The sequence below is a fragment of the Salvelinus namaycush genome, chromosome 8 (genome assembly GCF_016432855.1).
Source record: "Salvelinus namaycush isolate Seneca chromosome 8, SaNama_1.0, whole genome shotgun sequence".
NCBI lineage: Eukaryota > Metazoa > Chordata > Actinopteri > Salmoniformes > Salmonidae > Salvelinus > Salvelinus namaycush.
Window position 1 is genome coordinate 53,306,099 of NC_052314.1, and position 8,761 is coordinate 53,314,859.

Consider the following 8,761-nt stretch of genomic DNA (forward strand, 5'->3'; position numbering starts at 1 on the left):
CAGTAAGAGCATTGAAGATGGGTCGTGGCTGGGTCTTCCAGCATGACAACGACCCGAAACACACAGCCAGGGCAACTAAGGAGTGGCGCCGTAAGAAGCATCTCAAGGTCCTGGAGTGGCCTAGCCAGTCTCCAGACCTGAACCCAATAGAAAATCTTTGGAGGGAGCTGAAAGTCCGTATAGCCCCGCGACAGCCCCGAAACCTGAAGGATCTGGAGAAGATCTGTATGGAGGAGTGGGCCAAAATCCCTGCTGCAGTGTGTGCAAACCTGGTCAAGAACTACAGGAAACATATGATCTCTGTAATTGCAAACAAAGGTTTCTGTACCAAATATTAAGATCTGCTTTTCTGATGTATCAAATACTTATGTCATGCAATAAAATGCAAATTAATTACTTAAAAATCATACAATGTGATTTTCTGGATTTTTGTTTTAGATTCCGTCTCTCATAGTTGAAGTGTACCCATGATAGAAATTACAGACCTCTACATGCTTTGTAAGTAGGAAAACCTGCAAAATCGGCAGTGTATCAAATACTTGTTCTCCCCACTGTATATATGATTCTCAGTCAGGGACAACGATTGACAGCTGCCTCTGATTGAGAACCATATTAGGCTGAACACAGAAATAGACAAACTAGACACACAACATAGAATGCCCACCCAGCTCACGTCCTGACCAACACTAAAACAAGCACAACACATAAGAACTCTGGTCAGGACGTGACAGTACCCCCCTCCTGAGGTGCGGACTCCGAACGCACCCCTAAAACTCAAGGGGAGGGTCTGGGTCTAGGAATACTCCCCAAGGCCCCCACATGATTTAGGAGACAGCTCAGGACAGAGAGGTATCTCAGGACAGAGAGGTATCTCAGGACAGAGAGGTATCTCAGGACAGAGAGGTATCTCAGGACAGAGAGGTATCTCAGGACAGAGAGGTAGCTCAGGACAGAGAGGTAGCTCAGGACAGAGAGGTAGCTCAGGACAGAGGGGCAACTCCGGACTGAAGGGCAGCTCCGGACAGAGAGGCAGCTCCGGACTAATGGCAGCTCCGGGCTGAGGGGCAGCTCCGGGCTGAGGGGCAGCTCCGGGCTGAGGGGCAGCTCATGACTGGAAGGCAGCTCATGACTGGAAGGCAGCTCATGACTGGAAGGCAGCTCATGACTGGAGGGCAGCTCATGACTGGAAGGCAGCTCATGACTGGAAGGCAGCTCATGACTGGAGGGCAGCTCATGACTGGAGGGCAGCTCATGACTGGAGGGCAGCTCATGACTGGCTGGCGGCTCTGGCAGCTCATGACTGGCTGGCGGCTCTGGCAGCTCCTGACTGGCTGGCGGCTCTGGCAGCTCCTGACTGGCTGGCGGCTCTGGCGGCTCCTGACTGGCTGGCGGCTCTGGCGGCTCCTGACTGGCTGGCGGCTCTGGCGGCTCCTGACTGGCTGGCGGCTCTGGCGGCTCCTGACTGGCTGGCGGCTCTGGCGGCTCCTGACTGGCTGGCGGCTCTAGCGGCTCCTGACTGACGGACGGCTCTAATGGCTCGGGACAGACGGGCGGCTCTGAAGTCTCGGTATAGACGGATGGCTCAGATGGTGCTGGGCAGACGGATGGCTCAGATGGCGCTGGGCAGACGGATGGCTCAGATGGCGCTGGGCAGACGGATGGCTCAGACGGCGCTGGGCAGGCAGGCAGCTCAGACGGCGCTAGGCAGACGAGCAGTGCAGGCGGCGTTGGGCAGACGGCCGACTCTGACCTGCTGAGACACACACTAGGCCTGGTGCGTGGTGCCGGAACTGGTGGTACCGGACTGGAGACACGCACCTCAAGGCTAGTGCGGGGAGCAGGAACAGTGCGTACAGGGCTCTGGAGACGCACAGGAGGCTTAGTGCGTGGTGCCGGAACTGGAGGTACTGGGCTGGAGACACGCACCACAGGGAGAGTGCGTGGAGGAGGAACAGGGCTCTGGAGACGCACTGGAAGCCTGGTGCGTGGTGTAAGCACTGATGGTACTGGGCTGGGGCGGGAAGGTGGCGCCGGATATACCGGACCGTGCGGGCGTACTGGCTCCCTTGAGCACCGAGCCTGCCCAACCTTACCTGGTTGAATGCTCCCCGTAGCCCGACCAGTGTGGGGAGGTGGAATAACCTGCACTGGGCTGTGTTGGCGAACCGGGGACACCATGCGTAAGGCTGGTGCCATGTACACCGGCCCGAGGAGACGTACTGGAGGCCAGATATGTTGAGCCGGCTTCATGGCACTTGGCTCAATGCTCAATCTAGCCCGGCCAGTGCGGGGAGGTGGAATAACCCGCACCGGGCTATGCACACGTACAGGAGACACCGTGCGCTCTTCTTCATAACACGGTGTCTGCCCATACTCCCGCTCTCCACGGTAAGCATGGGAAGTGGGCGCAGGTTTCCTGCCTGCCTTCGCCACACTACCCTTTATCCCCCCCCCCCCCCCCCCCAAGACATTTTTGGGGTTTCTTCACGGGCTTCCAGCCACGCTTCCGTGCTGCCTCCTCATGCCACCGCTCCTGGGCTTTAGCTGCCTCCATCTCTTCCCGAGAGCGGCGATATTCTCCAATGTGAGCCCAGTGTCCTTTTCCGTCCAGAATTTCCTCCCATGTCCATTCCTCCTGGTACCGCTGCTGCTGTCGCTGCTGCCCGTTGCCACGCTGCTTGGTCCGGGTTAGGTGGGTGGTTCTGTAACGGCAGTCTAAGTCATCCTCCTCCTCAGACGAGGAGAGGCGAGAAGGATCGGAGGACCAATGTACAGCGTGGTAAGTTTCATGATTTAATAACAAGAAAACTAGACAAAATACAAAAACAACAAACGTACTAACCGTCACAGTCCCGTGTGGCACAAACACTGACACAGGAAACAACCACCCACAAATCCCCAACACAAAACAAGCCACCTATATATGATTCTCAATCAGGGACAACGATTGACAGCTGCCTCTGATTGAGAACCATATTAGGCTGAACACAGAAACAGACAAACTAGACACACAACATAGAATGCCCACCCAGCTCACATCCTGACCAACACTAAAACAAGCACAACACATAAGAACTCTGGTCAGGACGTGACAACAACCACCCACAAACCCCAACACAAAACAGGCTACCTAAATATGGTTCCCAATCAGAGACAATGACTAACACCTGCCTCTGATTGAGAACCATATCAGGCCAAACATAGAAACGGGAAAACTAGACACACAACATAGAATGCCCACTCAGCTCACGTCCTGACCAACACTAAAACAAAGAAAACACAAAAGAACTATGGTCAGAACGTGACAGTGCCTTTCCAAGTCATGTCCAATCAATTGAATTTATGACAGGTGGAGTCCAATCAAGTTGTCGAAACATCTCAAGGATGATCAATGGAAACATGATGCACCTGAGCTCAATTTCGAGTCTCATAGCAAAAAAAACTGCAAACTTATGTAAATAAGTTATCCGTTTTTTTATTTTTAATACATTTGCCCAAATTTCAGAAAACCTGTTTTCGCTTTATCATTATGGGGTATTGTGTGAAGAATAAAGAAAAAAAGTATTTAATAAATTTTTAGGATAAGTCTGTAACGTAACTAAATGTGGATAGAGGGAAGGGATCTGAATACTTTCCGAATGCGCTGTATATCATTAATTTATATGTAAAAAGTTGATGTAGCAGCTAAGGATTCTCTTTAACTCAATGAGTAATGTATCATGCATTGAACATATAGATAGATCAATATGGTTGATTTATAGTTTATTATTAATACATAATATGTCAATAATCACATGTTTTACTCATGCAGAATGTGGTATGCAAACTGCCAAGGAAACTACTACACAGAAGAAATGTGTCCCTGAAGGTACATTTATATTGACATACCTTTTCATTATTTAATGTCTTTTTATCTAGGTTTTTAGATCTTATTCACCCCACAAGCACAGTCATTCAGGGTTATTAGCATTTATTGAAGAACACCCATAAGATGAAAAGGTGGTACAACCCAATATCTATTTCTGTTGATAAGATTAGTGGTTAAATGTTTCTCTGATTTGATTTGTTCATTTGCAGCCTGGGGCGAAGTGAAGAGATTCAAAGGTAGGACACATGAACAAATAACTAACATAGTGTCATTACATGGCTGTACCTTCAATTACATCCATATCAGAAAATCATGTGAGTGAAAGAATTCACCAAATCTTGTTCTCTTTTTTTTAGTGGACATCACTCTAGACCCAACGTCTGCTCACCCTAACCTAGATGTGTATGGAGGGAGAATGTTTTTTGTAGGGACTCAAAAGTAACTGATGTTCCCACAGCTCTTAATGTCTTTAGTGAGGACAGATTCAGCTCCAGACAGTTAAACTGGGAAGTGAAGGTGAGGGAAGATTCCATTTTTAGCAAAGAGAAACAGTCATGGTATGTTGGTGTAGTCACAGACATAGCCACTCTGACAAGGGCTGTTATTCCGCTGTAATAGCACAGAGTTACACATGGAGTAAAACAAACATACAGTCAATAATACAGTAGAAAAAATAAGTCTATATACAATGTGAGCAAGTGAGGTGAGATAAGGGAGGTAAAGGCAAATAAAGGCCATGGTGGCGAAGTAAATACAATATAGAAAGTAAAACACTGGAAAGGTTGATTTGCAGTGGAAGAATGTGCAAAGTAGAGATAGAAATAATGGGGTGCAAAGGAGCAAAATAAATAAATAAATACAGTAGGGAAAGAGGTAGTTGTTTGGGCTAAATTATAGATGGGCTATGTACAGGTGCAGTAATCTGTGAGCTGCTCTGACAGCTGGTGCTTAAAGCTAGTGAGGGAGATAAGTGTTTCCAGTTTCAGAGATTTTTGATTTTTTACAATCCCGTAGAGGTTAATGGAAAATGACTCAAGTAAAAGTGAAAGTCACGAAGTAAAATACTACTTGAATAAAAGTCTAAGTATTTGGTTTTATTAAAATGTTTTAATGGAATTACTCAAATATATTTAAAAGTATTGATAATTAAAAATTCCTTATTATGAAAACCAGACTGCAGAATCTTCTTGTTTTATTTTAACTTACGGATAGCCAGGGACACACTCCAACACTCAGACATTAATTTACAAATGAAGCATTTGTGTTTAGTGAGTCCGCCAGATCAGAGGCAGTAGGGATGACCAGGGATGTTCTCTTGATAATTGTGTGAATTGGAGCATTTTCCTGTCAAAATGAAACTTTTGGGTGTCAGGGAACATGTATGGAGTAAAAAGTACTTGATTTTCTTTAGTGAAATGAAAGTAAAAGTAATCAAAAATATAAATAGTAAAGTAAAGTACAGATACTCCAAAAAACGACTTAAGTAGTCATTTAAATAATTTTTTACACCACTGTTTAATGGCAGTGATAGGAGATAACTGAAGAATGATCAAAAACATTGTAGTTACTCCACAAGAAGCAAGCCTGTACAAAATAAAAATATTACAAAATATGCATCCTGTTTGCAAAACCACTAGGCGACCTGTCGCCCCCAAGTCCCCTCTTAGAGACTTATCCAGAAAGACTCAAAGCTGCAATCGCTGCCGACTGTCATTCTAACAGGTATTGACTCAGGGCTGTGAATACTTTTGTAAATGAGATAATTCTGTATTTAATTTTCAATACATTTGCAAACATTTCTAAAAACATGTTTTCCTTTAATCATTATGGTGTATAGTGTGTAAATGGGTGAGGTGAAAATAATACATTTAATCCATTTTGAATTCCAGCTGAAACACAAGATGTGTAATAAGTCAAGGGGTATGATTATGAATACTTTCTGAAGGCACTGTGTTTCTCAACAGTTAGTAAATGAATAACAGTTAATAAATGAATAAGGAATAGGGGTGTTTGATGGAAAGTGAAAGTACTGACAGTGAGAAAGAGAGAGGTTTACGGGAGAGGGAGAATTAAGTGATTCTCAGTCTTTTGTTATGATTGGTAGAATGCAAACGTGATATTTAACATTTAGTATACAAACACTGATATGTCAGTCTGTCATAGGGTGATCAGAAGATTCCGAAGGTAAATTTTGATCGTGCAATGGAAACTAATCGAAGGATCACATGCTCAGGTACAAATGCATTTTATTATATGATTACCACCTCTCCATTACAAATACCTTCTTTCTCTCTGCTCTTCCCCTTAAACAGTGATCATTTCTGAGTAGTCTCCTGTCAGTTTTGACCAATGACTTTGTTCAAAGAGATGTTTTAATTATTGTTGTTTACAATCTAGTCATAACCAATGTTCCCTCAAATTTTCTTCACCACTGAGCAACTTTCAGGTCTGCTGAGCGCAAACTTGAACATTGTGAAAATTCTTTGCAACTTCTGGCTCGAAATGACTGTGAACACTAAGGCTGTACCCGCTTTAAGTACAGTTTTAACATTGGCCAATTATTATTATTCCCATACCTGTCACGTCTGCTCCCGCTCTTCCCTTCCGCTGGCGCTTGAGAGGGCGCCAGATTACCCTGCATCACACGCTCCTGCCATCCATTACTCACACCTGCCCTCCCCTCGTCACTTGCATCAGCGATATTGGACTCACCTGGACTCATTCATTACCTGTTTATTTCCTCCCCTATATTTGTCAGTTCCCTACCTCTGTTCCCTGCTGCTGCATTGTATTGTTCTTGTCTTTTGAATTTGTTTCTGACGCTGTTCCTGTCTCGTCTCTGTCCCTTAAAATTAAATGTTTTACTCCCCGTACCTGCTTCGTCTCAACAGCATCATTCCGCGTGGCAATACCATTATTACAGCGAATCAGACACATTATGCTACCCTACTGAGCTTATTCAAGACCACTCAAAATACCACACTGTCCATTCGAAGACAAAAAAGGATCTTACCTGACTCGCTTTTCAAAGATGGCCGGAAATGCAGACATTTTGTGCTCTTGTAGGAAGTAACCACTCCCCAATTGATTTACCCTTTTTCTCCCCAATTTCGTGGTATCCAATTGGTAGTTACAGTCTTGTCTCATCGCTGCAACTCCTGTACGGACTCAGGAAAGGCGAAGGTTGAGATCCGTGCATCCTACGAACACAACCCAACGAAGCCGCACTACTTCTTGACAAAATCCCCGCTTAACCCGGAAGCCAGCCACACCAATGTGTCGGAGGAAACACGGTACACCTGGCGACCGTGCCCGCCACAGGAGTCGCTAGATGGGCGATTGGCCAAGGACATCCCTGCTGGCCAAACCCTCCCTAACCTGGACGACGCTGGGCCAATTGTGCGCTGCCTCATGGGTCTCCCAGTCGCGTCCAGCTGCGACAGAGCCTGGACTAGAACCAGGATCTCTAGTGGCACAGCTAGCACTACGATGCAGTACCATTCCCCAATTGTTGACTAGAAATTAGGTATAACTGGGCTAATAACTAACTAGCAAAGAATATGAACAAATGTGCACAGATGGCTACATGCAGCTCCCGCTTTGATCTCAAAACAAGCACATTTACTCATGACCGCTCATACTGTAAACACAGTCCAGTTCAAAGTGAATGGCACATATCCATATATCGCAATGGCTATTTGCATATAGGCCTACTGCAGATCTGATCGATTGGTTATGGCGCACCAGTCTGTGTAGTGTAGGGGCCTGAGTCATCCTTGTCAATGCAATAGAATCCTACGTCGATGCGCTCCCCCTACAAGAAAATCTCTTGCATAGTTTGTTTTGTTTCAGTATGTGACATTGAAAGTGACTAATATTGCATTGATTTGAGCACATTTCCCACATAAGAGCGAAACATTGATAGTGTTAACTAAAGGGGAAAACTAGAAAGTTTAGTGAAGATCAATCTTGTTCTTCTCTGCGCGTGATGATATTTGTTCTGCGCTCAGCATGGAGGGAACATTGGTCATAATTCCATACTGCATGATTGGTATACAGTGCATTCAGAGAGTATTCAGACCCCTTGACTTTTTCCACATTTTGTTACGTTACAGCTTTGTTCTAAAATGGATTACATGTATTTGTTTTCTCATCAATCTAAACACAATATCCCATAATGAGAAACTAAAAACAGGTAAAAACAGAAATATCACATTTACATAAGTATTCAGTATTCAGACCCTTTACTCAGTACTTTGTTGAAATACCTTTGGCAGCGATTGCAGACTTGAGTCTTCTTGGGTATGACACTACAAGCTTGGCATACCTGTATTTGGGGAGTTATTCACAATCTTCTTTGCAGATCCTCTCAAGCTCTGTCAGGTTGTATGAGGAGCGTCGCTGCACAGCTATTTTCAGGTCTCTCCAGAGATGTTCAATTGGGTTTATGTCTGGGCTCTGGCTGGGCCACTCAAGGATATTCAGAGACTTGTCCCGAAGCCACTCATGCGTTGTCTCGGCTGTGTGCTTAGGGTCGTTGTCCTGTTGGAAGGTGAACCGTTTCCCCAGTCAGGTCCTGAGCGCCCTGGAGCAGGTTTTCATCTATTCTTTCCCTTGATCCTGACTAGTCTCCCAGTCCCTGCCGCTGAAAAACATCCCCACAGCATGATGCTGCCACCACCATGCTTTTCCTCCTGACGTGACTCTTGGCATTCAGGCCAAAGAGTTCAATCTTGGTTTCATCAGAATCTTGTTTCTCATGGTCTGAGAGTCCTTTATGTGCCTTTTGGCAAACTCCAAGCGGGCTGTCATGTGCCTTTACAGAGGAGTGGCTTCTGTCTGGCCACTCTACCATAAAGACCTAATTGGTGGAGTGCTGCAGAGATGGTTGTC

At 45.6% G+C, this 8,761-nt stretch overlaps 1 protein-coding gene across 15 annotated transcripts in view; it reads left to right on the forward strand.

Annotated features, from left to right (window-relative positions):
* The window catches only part of LOC120052812, a 292,808-nt gene that overhangs the window by 268,113 nt on the left and 15,934 nt on the right, over positions 1-8,761 (forward strand). The gene's annotated exons all lie outside the window — the stretch shown is intronic.